The sequence below is a fragment of the Balaenoptera musculus genome, chromosome 6 (genome assembly GCF_009873245.2).
Source record: "Balaenoptera musculus isolate JJ_BM4_2016_0621 chromosome 6, mBalMus1.pri.v3, whole genome shotgun sequence".
NCBI lineage: Eukaryota > Metazoa > Chordata > Mammalia > Artiodactyla > Balaenopteridae > Balaenoptera > Balaenoptera musculus.
Window position 1 is genome coordinate 43,822,841 of NC_045790.1, and position 15,784 is coordinate 43,838,624.

General features: G+C 45.1%; 1 protein-coding gene across 7 annotated transcripts in view; it reads left to right on the top strand.

Moving 5' to 3' along the window:
* The first annotated feature begins 730 nt into the window (after positions 1-730).
* ELAVL2 (ELAV like RNA binding protein 2) overlaps positions 731-15,784 on the top strand; it is a 134,844-nt gene continuing 119,790 nt past the window's right edge. For 5 of the 7 annotated variants that reach the window (XM_036856867.1, XM_036856869.1, XM_036856870.1 and 2 more), the window contains exon 1: positions 740-1,263. The gene's annotated coding sequence lies outside the window, so the exon portion shown is untranslated. Of the gene's footprint in view, positions 1,264-5,800; positions 5,914-15,784 lie in introns of those variants that run through there. The other 2 variants (XM_036856868.1, XM_036856874.1) reach the window with 2 other exon arrangements.

Sequence of the window (15,784 nt, forward strand, 5' to 3'; positions counted from 1 at the left end):
CAGTACCTCTTTCCCTGGACAGGATGTTAATCCTGCACTTTTCTACTCTGACATGAAGTGAAAGGTAATTCAAACCGTGCAGCTTTATTTGAAAGCATTTCTGACTTCATTCTTATCCTAAAAGACGCTTTAAAAAACCCAAACAAACAAGAGAGCAGCAATATGCATATATTAAAACAGAGAAAGACATTAAATTACCTAATATCTAATATAGAATACTGGAACACAAATCGAAAAAGGCATGCGTGCAAGTAATGGATGTACATTCATCTCTTTCACTCAGTTCAAAGAGAGGGAGCTCTCAGTGACTCATACATAGGGGACAGAGTTTAATGTTATAAAGAAAAGTGCCATAGATGCGGCAGTGATGGCAAAGGAAATGAGTCTTTCCGAAGCAGAAAGATTTAAGAGGAAAGGAGATCGTGCCATATCGCAAACTCTGATAGTACAGTTCCAACCCTCCCACGTTGCTCTCTCCCCATCTCTTTTTGCTTCTTGCATTTCCCTTCGCCACCAGTGTTAAGCGTGTACCTCCCCGCACAACTTACCTTGAAACGGGACTCCATTGAGCTCTCGAGAGTGACACAAGCACCTAACCAATCATATCGCGCGGCCTCTCCTGGGCGGCCTCAATAGAAGCGTCTGGACCAATCAGGATCCTGGGGAGATGAGCAAGTTGCGTTGTGGCGCGACTCAGCGTATACTTCCGCGCGTGCTGCCCGGGATAGGAGCCTGGCAGAGCAGCTGCACACACGGCAGTGCGGAGGCAGAGAAGGGGTTGGTGATACGGTGCTATAAATCTGTGGTCCAGTCCACCTCCCTTTTAAGACGTCCTCCCCCTTTATTTCTGTTCTCAGTTAGAGATGCAGCAGCTTACTCCTGTAGCGACCTACTAAAAAGCAACAAGGAGAAAGACATCGTCTTTTTGAAAAAACGTTCTTTCGTCTTTTTCTTTGTTCCTTCGTTTGTTTTTCTTGCCCCTTTTTGTTTAGTTGAACGGCAATAGGAGGGTAGTCTCTGTCTTTTTAAACTATCTTTTTTAAGTTTCCCCTCCCCTTTCATATATTTTTTTTCGCCATTTCTCTTAGCGTTGGACTTTGGGGTCGAAAGCATTTCTTTTTATTTGCTTCTTTTAAGCCGAGCACAGTTTTAGGTTTCGTGCTGTCTTAAGAGAACTATCCAGCAGCTTCTTGCTCATCCTTATTGGGAGAACTGCACCGTTACTTTAAAAACACATATACACAAAAACCTTAAGGGAGAAAGGTAAGTTTCGGTTTGGTTTCTTTAATCATTAGTTGCAGCGATGCGCTGGCAAACCCAGAAAACCTGTAAGTGAGCGGAATACAGAATACGAAGTTAATTGCACATGTTTGTATTATTTCAAAGATACTGCTCTGCTTTTTAATTCTAGAGAGCTAGACTAAAAGACCGTGGACGCATGCTTGACGTACTGAATATTCACAAATGTCAATGGCAGAAACTTAAGTGGTAAATGTGGCCAGGGAAGAACAGGGGTACAATGGGAGTCTAGATATTGAGTGAGCTTCGGGATTGAGGTTGGAAGTTCATTTCGTGGGAAGAGAGGGATAACTTGGGTTTGGGGTGGGGGGCGGGGGGATGCATGCCTCTACTTTCGCGAAGCAACCGAAGGACCGGAGAGGCTTTAGGACCATTAAGGGGAATCAGAAGCCTGGACTTGGAGATTAGACCAGCGAAAACCCCAGACTTAATTGCATTAACCAGATAACATGTGCTGGGGAGATGGGATTGCCAGATGGAATTTAGATGCTGCACCAGGCAGCTAGTTGTAGTTGACTGAAAAAAGTACATGCCGCCTGAGGGCTGGGGCTGGGCTGGGGCTGGGGTGGGTAGAAGCTGTCAAAACTCATCGTTGCGAGGTGTGCGGGCTCTAATTCACGGCCGCCAATTATCATGGTTGTGTTTCAAAAGAAGATAGCCAATTTAGGGCCGAATTCTTAAGCCTGTACCGGATATGAGATTCCCTTTGTTCAGAAAAGCGTAAATAAGATCCTTGGAGCTGTGTCTGTGGAGGGGCGGCTGCCTGGGAGCCTCGCTGTGCTGCGCGCTGGGAAGTGGATTCCAAGCCCTGTCCTTGGTCCTACGCGGCTGACTTCGCCTTCTGGGCGAGGGGGGAACCCTTTCGCAGCCGACAAGGCTTCGCAGCCACCTCAGTAGCCAACTCGGCTACACATCCCTCACCCCCTTCCTTGCGGCCCTCCCCCCCCCACCCCTTTTCTCGAATAGCTATTGTTAAACTGACGCCTGGAGAAAGATGGTTGGGGATGAGATGCTGGGCAGATACTTGTTTCATTTTAACTTCTGTGATTTCTCAGGGTTTAGGAGAAACCAGCTGGCTTTCTACTGCGAAAAAGAGAACACAGGGTAGAGGTGGGAAGGGGGTAGGATGTTCGCGGGGCGGGGAGGGTGGAGGAAATGGTGGTGGCAGTGCCCTTGCCTAAGAGAAGTTTAAATTATTGGCACGAGGGGGTGTGGGCGAGTGTGTGCATGAGAGCGCTCGTGTGGTGCTTGAGAAGGAGAGGATTGGGAAAAGGTACAAAGCCGGCTGGGGTTAATTTCTCTCTGCTCTCCATCCCACCCACCCTCCCAGTTCGAAAAGCCAACGCGCGGCCGGTCTCCTCCGGACTCGACTTTGCCATCTCCGGGGTCCTGGGGGCTGGGGATAGCAAGGTGGGAGTGCCCACCCCGGGATCTCAGCGGCGAACAGGACTTCGCGTGGCCATTGTTGCTTAATTTATGCCCAGCACGTTGCCACGTACCCACCTATTTCACGTCTGTAAAGAATTAATATGAGAGCTGTATAACTGTGGGAAATTGGAGGTTGGATACATTCTCCGTTTTCCATTTGGAAGTACGGGTTAGCGAAACTGATGTCGAGACTGGGTCTTTTCTCTCGTAATTACCAGCTGCAGATCTGGCTTTACTGTGGCCAGAGTGAGAGAAATTGTCAACCATTTAGAATTTACTCTTAACACCGCTGGGCCAGGATTGATGTCTCTGTACTTTCTCCCCGAAATGAACAGGTTCTTTCCCCTCCCCCGCTCATGTACAAACATTCCTGTTGGTTAAGATTCTAAACCTTCAGCCCTTCCCTACACCCTATTTATTATACCCATCCTCTGGATGTTGAGAGTGGAAGGGAAATGGAGGTGATTTATTTCTTAGGCCTACAGTGCAACCTATAAAATGTAGGCTTAACATGGGGGGGCGGGGCGGGGTACAGAGCAGACAATAGTAACCTAAGAAATTATTTTCCTAATTGGAAATCAGTTCCTAAAAGTCAGGGGAAAAGGTGTGAGTGTTTGGGGGATGGAAGGGTATAAAATCTGTTTAGGGCCCATAAGATTTCCTTGGTAAAATGGCTTCTTAAATGGGACATCTGAAAGATTTGTTAGAATCTAAAGTCAAAAAAAAAAAAGAGGAAGAGAAAATGTTGAGTGTTTAAAAATCACCTTTTGGGGGATTAAGAAAATAACTATTTCTCTTAGTTATTGCTGAGTCTGTCTTACACCAGGTACTCCTGGGTTCCCCTTCCCTCTTTTAACCAAGTGCTTGACAACCCCACTTTATAAAGCTTAACCTGTTCTGGAGTTCTCCACGAAAACGCAGTGTTTGCCAACTAGAAGTGGTTTGGAAGACTTGGGGAACTCTGTTGAGAGAGAGGTCTCCCATAACTTCAAGAAGTCAGTTTCAGGAAGTAGGGCATCATAGGGCATTCTAAGAGTTTTAGGCTTGGATTGGCAAATTTGGTAGGCCCATTTTTGCCTAACGTTTGGAAACAGGCATTCTTAGCAATGCCCCCTGCCTGGGATGGGAATATTATAATTAACTGTTTAGAGGGAGGTCAAAGAGGCGCAGGCGCTTTGAGCCGTTTTCCCAGGAACCCGTACAAAGTCAATTAAGGTCATTTAATTGCAAATCGTAATTGGGGTGACAATAGAAATGCTGATATAGAATCAATTAGCTATTTCTGGCGTCCCCGCTCCGGGTCCCCCAAATTGAGGGATGGACTGTCTCCATTTCGATCATGGCTGAGCCCCCTACTTTACTGTCTGATTTGACTTCGCCCAAGAGGGCAATTTTGTCTCCTCTATCCCCCGCCCTGGGTTAGAGGAGTCCTTCCCCGCTTCTCCCCCAGCCCCGCCCGTCGCGTGGGGGGCGGGGAGCGCTGGCCGCCCTTAGCGGACCTTGCTGCATCAAACCCGCATCATGCCCTTGAAGCTGTAACCTCGGTCACGTTCTTGCGGCGACTCAGCCGCCCACTGCTCAGTTCTTTCTCTTACCTCGTGCGATTACAGGTAGGTTTGACAGGTGATATTTTTAAATGTAGTTTTTTAGGGGGAAGGGTTAAAACGGAAGCCTTTGCATTGAAAGAAAACAAACACACAAAAAAACCCCCAACATGACAGGTGCTCTCGTAATTAAGCGGATGAGCAGGTGTAAAAACGTGCTCCCGCCGCGTGGTTTGGGGTCGGTTTTGACTCCCAGTCTTGGGTTTGGGTCTGAGAACTGGCACAGGTTTTTCCTGGGGAAAGCGATTGAACTGGGCGTGGGGGCGGGCCAAGGAAAGGCAGCGATGGGACGCCCCCTCGGTGAAGAGTTGGCCGTTTCGGGGCTTCGGTGGGGGGCGTTGGAAGGATGCGGCGAGCGACAGGCGCTTATATAGTCGAGTGCAGGATTTCCTACTTTGTGTTTGAAGCAGAGTATAGCACCCCACACAGGTACTCGGGGCTTATTTGAACATCAGATTCCATTTAGACAGGCAGAGAAGGGCAGCGGGGGCAAACCTTTAGTTTTTCGCGGAGGGACCGGACCCTTCAGCTGTGAAGTAGGGAAAAAGCCCTTGAGCTTTGCTTGCAATATGTTAATATATGTATGTATATATATTTGATACACATATGTCAAAGTACCCCCGCGCGAATCGCTCTGGCTGCCCGTTAGCGTCCGGAGCCTCGGGGTTTGCAAACTTGCACCTGGTATCTGACGCCTCTGGGCGCGCGACGCTCCGCGCTGCCAGGGGAACCTGGTCCAGGAGCCTGCCTGGAATCGGAAGCTGGGAGGGAAGGAGCCGAGCGTCCGCAGTCGGGCGTCTGCTCCCGGGTACCGACCCTCGGGGCTGCCGGGCAGGGCACGCGCCGGCGGCAGTAGCCGCGGCGCCGCGAACTCGCCGCCGGCCCCGCCTCCTGGCGCTCTTCCAAGCAAGCCCCTCCTCCCCGCCCCGCTACAAACGGCGGGACCGCGGCGCCCGGGCGTCACTGAGGCAGCTGCGGGCCGGGTGAGGAGGCCGGTCGCCGGCGCGGCGCGGGTGGGGCGGGGGTTCCGCCGGGTTCCAGGCCGCCTTCCCGCCACCGTCAGACCTGGGGACGCCACCGCTGCCGCTACTACCGCCTCTCCGCGGAGCCCGCCCGGAGCGAATCCTCCGCGGCTGTGTGACGGTCGGCAGCGCGAGCCGTAGTAGCTGCAGCTCTGAGTCGCAGCAGGCAAGTGCGGGGGGTGGGGTGGGGCGGGGGCGGGCACGCCTTGCCGGGCCGCGAGTCTGTTTCGGACGCCGAGGCTGAGGGCGGTGCGCGCCGCCGCGGCGCTGTGTTGCGGTGTCCGGCCTCGGCTCGGCGGGAGCCCTCGTCCGGGCTCAGGGCGGGAACGTTGGTGGGGGCGGCGGAGGTTGTGCACGGGAAGTTCCTAGAGCTCGACCCCTGGCGGTGGGAGTCGAGGGAATTGGGCGCCTCGGGAGGTGGCACCGCCCCTCTTGTGGGCACAAGCTGGTTGGGGGCGGCGGGAGCCGAGCGGGGCCAGTTGCGCCAGGCAGCGTGCACAGGCGTGGACGTGCCGGGGTACGGCCGCGGGTGGCGCGAGAAGAACTGCGCCGAGACGCAGGTGAGTGTATTGGAGGGAAAGTGGGGGAGGGGGCTTTTCTAGAAAAAGGGCAGGATTCCTGTGGTGGACTGGCGCCTCCGCCTTGTGGGAGGCTGCGTGCACTGGGTTCTCCAGCCGGGTGGTGTCTGGTGGCGTGCCCACTTGGTACGGCGCCTCCTCGCGCGTGGTCCTTGGCGCTCCCGGGGCGTCTCGAGACTTGCTGCGGCCACGCAGTGTGCGGAGGTGGTTTGGGACCGTGGGCGCCCGGGACAGAGCAGGGAGGATCCTCGGGCCGCTCTTCCCCTTGCGCCGTGTTAGGTGAGATCGGGCGCAGCCGCGCGAGGTCGCAGCTCGAGGTCGCATCCCGGGTTTGCGCGCGAGCCGTGCGCTGGGCGGGAACCGCGGGGTGGGTCGGGCCGCCGGGCGAGGCAGGCTCTGGGTTTTCGCTTGCTCGCGGCAGTTGCGACGGCTGCCTCCAGCTCGGCCAGGAGGGCTGGCCAGCTGCGCCCTGGTGCACGGACGTGTGTGCGTGCCTTGGTGAGAGTGGTGGAGTCTCGGGTGGACCAGCCTCGGTTCACCCGCAGGTGCTCCTCCAGTGGTCGTGACAGTGACCAGCACACAGTTTTTCCACGGCGTTTCCTTAAAAGCCGACTTGTTATCCTAGAGGGCCGGAGCGCAGAACCTTGCCTCTAGATGTGAGCCACAGGCACGGAGCCGTAGCTGTCCAGATGGTCATTTAAAATAGTGTGTATTTTCAAAGATCATCTTTACGATAAGATGTTCATCTCCTATCGTCTCTCTCTGTTTTCTGAAAATGTGAGGAAAGGAGGGTTTGTTACCGGCTATCTACTTTCTCCTTTATTCCTTCCCCAAAGGATGGTGCCTAATGCCAAACGAAACATGTCCGGCAAGGACAAAGAGCTTTTTAAAACTTAATATTTTTGTGGACCTATCCATAATAATTGTCTTCATAAAAATGTAGCTCAGCCCCAAACTTATGGCAATTAAGCCCATTTAAAAACTCTGATACCAGTTGGGGTGTAATTTCCCCATCCTTTTAAGTAAAATCGGTTTGTTTGAAATACTGTTCAGTTGCCCTTGAAGACAACATTGTCAAGAATCGTTTCCCCCAGAGTCGTTTGAATTTTTCATTTGTGCTAAGGCCGCTCTTTCTTGTGGAAGCTGACCTGGAGTCTCCATTTTGGTGAGCGGGTGGAAAAGCTTTCCTGGATCTACTTTCTCATCTGGACCTTTGGTTCTAGAAATGGGTGACTCTTTTGATGGAAGAACTGCAAAGTTACTGCCTTTGATTTTGAGCTGTTCTTCAGAATACGTTTGTAGGAATGTTGGTTTAACACTGTTCAGGTGTGTGGTGGGTACATACTTAGAGAAAGTTCTCTTGGAAATGGGGGAGAGAGTAGAGGGGGGAGGAGGAAAACATTTTTGGAAGATCATGGCTGGGGTGGGGAAAATTAGATTTTGAAGAAACACGTTACATCCAATTTTCTATGCTTCCTCTACTTTCTTTTCTTTCTTGAGAGAATGTTTTTGTGTTTGTGTGCTCAAAACTGGCCCCTTAATGCCCTTTCGGGTAACTCTGTGCTGCCACCTTTCGGGGGAGTAAGGTTTTTTGTTTTCTCTTCAAAGACCCAGCGTTAGGCGTTTAAGACCCGCCCCCCCCTCCCCCGCGCCTTCTCCCTGTCTTTAGGTGTTTCCTTCACTGTGTCTTGTTTGCTCTTAGAAATCATGTCAGGTCAGCTGTTTAAGCTGCACACACTCTTTCCCCGTGGTTCAAGAGAATTTTAGTTTTAGGATATGCTCCTAGCATAGAACAGGTACCCAAAACTGGTCAGTGTCCGCCAGGCCTGTTATTTCCTACTGAACCTTATTTTCCTTTTCTAGGCTCAGAATGTATTGGTTGTTAGAGTTCCTTTTTTGGTTTTGGTTTTTTGGTTGGTTGGTTCTGGTTAATGCTTCTTCACCAGAGAAACGAGGTCCTTCTCTGTCTGGTTCAGCGCTTTTAGTTAAGACTCAGCTCCCAGCTGGTTACTGAAGAACAATGCTCTAAGTGGCATTTCTACTTACTCATTTCTTAATCCAGCTTTTGGTTCTTTGTATACGGACAGGTGTTCCTGGCTGAATCCTTGTTGCCACTTTCAGCCATTCTAGCCTTCTGTGCTTTTCCTGTTGATGTTATTATAATTAAAAAAAAAAATACTGCTTTGCCCTCTCAAACGTTTCTTTCTCTTCTCTTCTAGAAGGAAGTCCCAAGTTCTCTTTAAGGACACAACAGAGCCATCCAGAATACCCCAGCTTCTAGGCTGGGATCAACCTTTTCCTCTTAATTTGATTGGAAGAAAAAAATTTTTTTTTGATCTATGATGCTTTTCAGGCGTCAGCGTGGCGCAAGAGCACCACAGTGGCAAATTACTCTTCATGTTCTTTGTCCCCAAAGAGCTGGGTACTCCTAAATAGCATCTTATCAAGACTGACTTTACCTTCACCTTTTTGATGGCTTGGTCTGCATGGTAGGGTCAGTTCTTTTGCTCTCATTTGAAATCTTTTAAAATCTACCACATTATTACATTCTTGTCGCCACCTTTTTCACGGATAATGTTTATTTGGAAGTAAGGGAAGTTGGAGATCCAGGGTATTTAGCCTGGTCGGGTTAATTTTTTTGATGGCATTAGGAGGGGCTCTACAGGTGAGATGGTATGGGGCCTGGATGGTGTGCCACCCTGTGGAAAACCTGCCCATAGCAGTCCTCCCCAGCTGTTTCTGATTCTTTGGAAAATCAGCTGAACGGGCCAATAATCATAGTAAGCTACCACATTAAAGTGTTGATGATGATGTGTTTTTTCTTTCTTTTTTTTAAGCATGGGTATTTGGTTGGAGGCAAGGCCACTGAATGGGCACATGACCATAATGCCTCCCCATTGAAATTCTTGATTTTTGAACAAGGGGACCGGTACTTTGACTTTGTACTGCGACCCACAGATTATGTAGCTTATCCTGGTTAGAGGCTTTCTCGATTGTTAATATTTAGTTGGCAGTATTGCTGCTTTATGCTAATACTATATTATAGAACTGTTGGAAATCCAAAGCTCTGTGCACTAGTGATGCCACACCCAACTCTTGAATTAACTCTGTGAAGGACATTAGATGCATAGAATGTTTACTTGCTTTGGGCAATTTCATCTTACAGATGTGGCAGTCTTCACTGGTTCTTGTTACTCACAGAACCCACGTGTTGTGTACTCTAATGCCAAATCCACTGTTTTGTTTCTAATTTGGGAAGAACATTTATCATCTATTTATTTGATTCTAGATACTGGTTGGTTTGCAATGCTTGTCGATTTTTCTTTGATTTCAAGTGCTAAGTGGAAACAGAAGGCGCTTAAGCTTGAAAGGCCATAATTTGTTTTAAGGCTTTTGTGTGTTAAAATATACACTTTTTTTTACGGTTTAATAAGTAGGTTTGGTAACTTGAAATCTGAATTAAAAATAGGAATTAGTGTCTAGTAAAAGCCTACAGAGGTTTTATGGTGTATTTAGGAAAATTTTCACTAACAGGAAGTGAACAGATTTGGCTTTTAGCATTCATGATGTATATCATGACTTTAATTTTAGTAAGGTCAAAGGAGAACTTTTTTTTTATAACGGGGAGACGACTTTCTATATCAATAGCCTGGTAGTCCATCGTATAAAACAAAACAAAAGGCTACTCCTCTGTACCACTGGGCTAGGTGCATTTTCATAGCCATCATCCCCGCTATTAGCAATGCTAAGTTTCCCGAGATTAGTCTACATAAAAATGTCTGTTTTTGGTAAAGGTATTATTTTCTCAGAGCTGTGGGTTTGGTGTTGAATGCATCAATTTCATTAATATTCTTAGCTGTATGTTTCCCTTTCCCATGTTGCTTGGTAGTTTTGTGTGATGACAGATAAGGGTTTTCCTTGTAAGCAGGGTTTATGAAGAGAAGGATAGGTGCTTTGGCAAGGAGTGGAATAAGGAGTAAGATAACCGAGAAGGTCATAGGAATAGGTGGCCTGGGGTTAAAGTCAAACCAATTTGGAGGTTGCCTTATTACTTGCAAGTAATTGTGTTTTATGTTTCTTTGTTTTTTTTAAAAAAACTTGCACTTTCCTAGTACTTGTCTATATTACTGATTTCTATTATGTCAGTTTCTGACTGAAAATGAATAGCAAAGAAGGTTTGACAGGCAAGACCCTCTTTCCCACTTTTAGAAATTGTTTATTTGAAAAAACTGGATGATTTTTCTCAATAGACTTATTTATCATGAGACAGTTATAGTGAAATGTTAGATTTTTTTAAAACATGAAGGTTTTGTTTTAGCATCAGATAAATTTTGAACTACTAGGTTGAGGTTTCTGTATATTTTTCCCTTGTCTAATCTAATAGTGATAGATTTATACTGGCCTTTCTCCTTGGCTTAAAAAAGGAGTCTGTCTCATAAAAAGGAAATTTATATTCTATATGATTAGCTTTTCTTTCCCTCCAGAATTTTTGTTGTTGTGGGCTATTCATTACTGGGAGATTATTTCGGCAGCTTTAAAGACTATATTAATGGACTCTCACAAAAATCCCTATTTTCACAAATATCAGATCCATTAACTGTTCTTTCGGGATGGATTTTCATTTTATTTTGTTTTGCATTTAGTTAGCAGTGGTCAGACTCACTTCAAGCTCACTATTCCTTTTCACTAATTTTATCTCCTGATGAGAATATGGGCAATAGTTATTTCAGAGTTCTCAACTTTCCTGCGTTTCCTTATTATGGAGTCACTGTAAAATTGAAATTTCTTGTTAAGATTGAGGAGTTTTGAGTCTCTTTGAGCATCTGAAGAAAGCTGTGGGCCCTCTTTCCCAGGAGAAAGACACATATCCAGAAATTTCCATACAGTTTCTACCATCTTGCCCTCTGGAGTAAAGACTATTAAAATAAGGTTCTATTTAGGAAATAGGACTTCGAAAATTGGAGTTGTCTTACATTGGTGAGAGCAGGGAGAAAGTCATTCAGATTGGTTCTTGGGTGCTGTCGTGTTAGCGGTGTGGGCCTTTAGCTTTCATCCAAGGCAGTCTCTAAGCTTCCTTGTCTCCTCATAGGTTGTTTTAAAATCCATTCTGATTTTGTAAACAAATATTATGCATGTAAGGTCTTCTTGTGAACACAGTGCCGCCAGTTTAGCTACTGAGTTGTCTTGCCTGAATGGATTTTGTCACTTTGGTTGAAATTCTTAGTTTAGCAGAGCCAGGTGGAAAATAATTAGGCTGGTATTCTGAAGTTTCCGTCATCTGGTTTTGGCTCAATTACCTGTGTCCTTGGTTTCTTAACCTTTCTTTGAGTGTGAAACCTCACACCTCATTGATGGGGTGAAGATGTGCATATTGGAAGTATGAGATTTCTGGCAGTGGAATGACAGTGTTTCCTGAATTGGAAAAGTGGTAATAGGTGGTCCCCATAGATGAGTTTTATATATTTGGCCTTCAATGTGTTACTATGAACCATTGTTTTTCTAACATACCATCTTTATAGCATACCATCATACAATGTGTATTTCTGCCACGGAGAAAGAGAAAATTCCCAGACTGTAGGGAGGTTTTGGGAGAATTGTGACTTTGAACATTTCAATATGGAAATAGATATAAATATATCAATGGAATTTGGAAGGGAAGTTTAAAATGCATTTTTTTCTTGAAAATATAAATAAAGCTAAGAGATTGCATGTGAAATTATGAGAAGTTAGCCAGCTAACATTCCAGGAGTATAAATATCTTAATTTAAATTTTCCATCTTTTTTCAATGAGAAATCAAATTTTAAAATTGAAGCACTTACATTAAAGTAATCAGCCCATATCTTCTTGATTTGGATTTTGTTTAATCTCTTATCAAGGATCTATTCCTATACATCAAAAAAAAATGAAATTTACACTGAAATAACATTTTTCCCCTGTTGGTTTCAATACCTTTTTACCACCCCAAGTGAAAAGTCATTGATGGATGCCCTGTCAAGTAAGTTATTGGAAATTGCTCACTTGTTCAGTTTTTAAAGGATGTTTAACACTTTTTTATTCTTTAGGCATCATTTGTGCATATCAGAAGTATAAGAGGTATGTCTCAAAGCAAATAAGTCACAGTGTGTTTGAAAATAAATTCACCGAATTGGGTAAGGTGGGGAAAATATTCCTGGAACTGTTTGTACTTGATCTTGAATTTCCTCTGAGCTGCTTTTCAAAAGTGAGCTTTTTCTATTTCACTGTTGCTGCTGCTCTAGTGGAGGTACTTTTGGTGACACGAGGATCACCCACCTTTATTGCAGAACTATCTAAAACATTTTAAATATACAAAGTTTATTATAGAGTGAGCAAGTTTTTATGACCTCTTCCCAGGTAAGGCCTATTTCTGTATGAGTTTGCTCCACACCACTTTCTCTCCCCTAGGTGCTACTTAACTGGTTTCTGGCTTATTTTGTTTAAACCCTTGGGGTCCTTTTTGGCCTATGGCTGTGAATGACTCATGGACTTTCCCCAAATACCAGGTCATCAGTGCTTTAGGTTTTCATCCCTTCCTTGCCATTGTCCCTGCGAAGAACTTGAACCACCCACAGCCTTCCTCTTCTCTCTGTGACACCTCTTGCTAACCCTCTGTCCCTTAGTCACCTCTCTATGCTTCGGAGCCCTGTGCCAGTTCTACTTCTAGCCTGGCAATTCTGGGTCAGGCATAACCTAGGCACTTGTCCCTTTCTTTTCTTATTCAGCTTCCACTTTTGCATTGGCTCTTAAGCATTTTGTTACATTTTATTCACTGAAGATTGTTTTCTGTCACCAAGACAGTTGCTACTATTAGAGGACGAAAGGGAGAAATGGGTATCAACTGACAAGTGGATTCTGCCACGGGTCCCAAATGGTGGCCCATGGGCTGCATATTCTGGGGCTGTTTTGTTTGGCCTGAACTGTGTTTTAAAAAAAGTAGTGAGTTGTTGATTTAAGCATTGGGAAATATCATGTAAAGATCTAGAGCCATGTTTTGTGTCTCTGGAAAATGTGTGAAGGGGGAGCAAAACTGAGCCCATATTCACTGCACTCTTTACATGGAGCATGGTTTATTTCACTTCAGAATACATTGTTGCTTGGCCTTTGTGCTTATTTGAGTTTGTGATTCTAATGCTGCAGTTCCTAAAGCCATGGGAATTAAAAAAGTTTATTAAAGTATCTAGACAAAGGCAGTAGTTCTGAAGACTTCAGTTCTTTTGATTTTCTTTGTGTTTGCAAATAACGTTTGAATTAAGTTAGATTGTTCCTTATAAATTTACATCTTTTTTTTTAACATCTTTATTGGAGTATAATTGCTTTACAGTGGTGTGTTAGTTTCTGCTTTATAACAAAATGAATCAGTTACACATATACATATGTTCCCATATCTCTTCCCTCTTGCATCTCCCTCCCTCCCACCCTTAAATTTACATCTTGAAGTCTTCTTTATTTTACATAGAGAAGTCTTGTCTTGGACCTCCTCTTCCTTAATGCCTGGTTGCAAGACAGCTTCTCGTTCCTTTACAAGATGTGCTTCCATCAGGGTGTCTTACCTTTTTTCCCCTCTCCCTGGGATTTCAGACTTGCCCCACTTGGGAGCAGAGATTTCTTCCTGCCTGTTGCCTGCTTATATTTGTTCAGATGCTTTGAGGTCAGCAGAAGTTGCTTGGTGCTGTGAAAACTAATAGGATGTTATGAGCTGTTTCAAAGAGGCCCATGGCCGACCTGCTAACCTCATTGCTGATGGTGTCAGCTTAGAAAAGACATTCTCCTCTCAGAGTGCTGTAAAAAAGAGCTGATATGAGAGGTTACCAGGTGTGAGTTTTATATGTGTGTTGTTCTTCTCTCCTTTTCCCCCTTATTTTTTTTTCTAGTTTTCAGCCTTTTCTAACCCCCCTCTCCAGAAACAGCAGGGCAACTCAGCAAAGCTTTCTCCCACGTGTGCAGTAGAGCAAGCTGATACGCCAGCAGAGTAGAAAGAGGCTCCACATGTCATGTTTGGACCAGTGCTGTAATTTTATTTTACAATAAGGAAGGTGGATATTATTAATCTACTCCTGAGCATAATAGCACAATTTGAATAGCAGAGAGCAACTTTGGTGTGTGTTAATGTCTAGTGAGATGAATACAGATGAATGGTAAGTAGGTAGAAAATGTCAGTGTAGAGCTCTCCTTTTGGTGACTTTAAGCACTTATATTTCTAGTTAACTTTTTGTTCAGCCCAGCACACAGATATGAAGATCTGTTTTATCAACCCAGCATTAATGTAGCTTCTGAGGATGGAACAATGCCTATAAAGCCCTGCTCTCCTGGCAGCCACTTGAGCTGGGCCAGTCATAACAAGGAATTAGAATGTGTCCCTGTATTGAACATCTTAGCAAAACCTTTCAGAATAATAGGAGCTTAATGCTGGCAGTTTTAAAAATTGGTGCAGTTTCTAGCCACGCCACATTTTTTTGATATTTGGGAGTGAGTAAAAGTGTGTGGTTAATTTGAAAAAAACTAATTTTGAACTAACTGTGTGTATAGTTTAAAAAATACTGTAGGTCTATTCTGAACTAATTTTGAAGAGGCACTTAAAAAAAACTCTTGGTACCAAGCATCTTCCATGATGATATGATTCTTTTAGATGAATATATTGCTTATTTTGACATGCCCTGGAGTGTCTTGTTGAGGGGTTTCCAGGGTGTCTTCGTTGTTGGGTGGGGTGGGGCATTGAGAATTTGTTTTTTAAAAAAAGAATCGTGTTTTATCTTTCTAAAGGTTGAGAATTATTGTCATGGAGCTTCTCCTATGAAAGGCTTTGGTTTTGGTGGGCTGGTAGTTACCTTGGAGACTAGACCTTTTCCAAATTCATCTAAAGTTTTTTCTTCTAGTTTTTTTTTGAAGGATCTTAAGAAATATCTTCACGTTTTTTGTATTGGGACCATGTTCAGAAGCCAGGAAGTTTGTGTAGTACTTATGGTTTCATCACACATTATTACTGAGTGCTAGGTACTGCAAGAGCTTTAGAGAAATTTATAAAGCATCCTTGTCCTTGTACCTTGGTCTGCCTGCTTAAGGAGATGCGGCAGAAAACGATATCCCAAGCCTCCCCCTCTAACTTTAATAGTAGTTTGAGGACTTGAGAAAGGGACACATCTCTATAGTCTGGGCATTAAGGATATGGCCAGGATTCTGCATATTGTTTTGGGGACAGGAGTGTGTGGTTTTCTTGGTCTCAGTTGTTTTGTGTGTACATTTGCTTAGTTATTGTGTCTTCCCTCCTCCCTCCCTCCCATGTCATTGTCACTGCTTTGGGGTCTCTCTTTTGTTGTATGAATAATTACTTCCTAGTTTGCCAGGAGTCCAGTCACAGGTAAAGAATGTTTATGCAATGCAGAACCTGCCAAGTTTAAGTTGTGGCTGGAGAGAGACACCACTGCAACTGTCTTAATTCTGCTCTTGTCCAAAGAAGATCGGATCCCAGGCATGTGTGTATAACCACTTGAAGCCTCCAGTGTCTCCCCCATAGTTTTATTCTCTTGATAGCATGATGTGCCAGGAGCTGCTTCTGTGTATAACATTTACTTTTCAAAACATTTAGGAAAAAGTCATAAGGATGATAAGGTTTCTTGGACTCCTTCTCTGTTAGTATAGTTCCAGTAGTAGTAAGCCAGTGACAGGTTAGAATCTGGGATGCTTTTAAAAACACTGATCTGTACCTTCTCCTTGATTCTTGCTCATGCCTAAGACCAAGTCTGCCAGGAACACGGGTTCTTAAGGCTGCTGATGGTAGCTTTCTCATGCCAGTTCTTGATGTTCTTAGGTCTGTCTGTTGCTTTTCTCCATTAATGG